This window comes from Sapajus apella, unplaced genomic scaffold, assembly GCF_009761245.1.
Source record: "Sapajus apella isolate SASKATOON/1434 unplaced genomic scaffold, GSC_monkey_1.0 scaffold2678, whole genome shotgun sequence".
NCBI lineage: Eukaryota > Metazoa > Chordata > Mammalia > Primates > Cebidae > Sapajus > Sapajus apella.
Genome location: NW_022439604.1, coordinates 8,716 through 8,947, shown reverse-complemented (window position 1 = coordinate 8,947; position 232 = coordinate 8,716).

The window sequence follows — 232 nt, the reverse complement described above, 5'->3', positions numbered from 1 at the left end:
AGCACTTTGGGAGGCCGAGGCGGGTGGATCACGAGGTCAAGAGATCGAGACCATCCTGGTCAACATGGTGAAACCCCGTCTGTACTAAAAATACAAAAAATTAGCTGGGCATGGTGGCGCGTGCCTGTAATCCCAGCTACTCAGGAGGCTGAGGCAGGAGAATTGCCTGAACCCAGGAGGCGGAGGTTGCGGTGAGCCGAGGTCGCGCCATTGCACTCCAGCCTGGGTAACA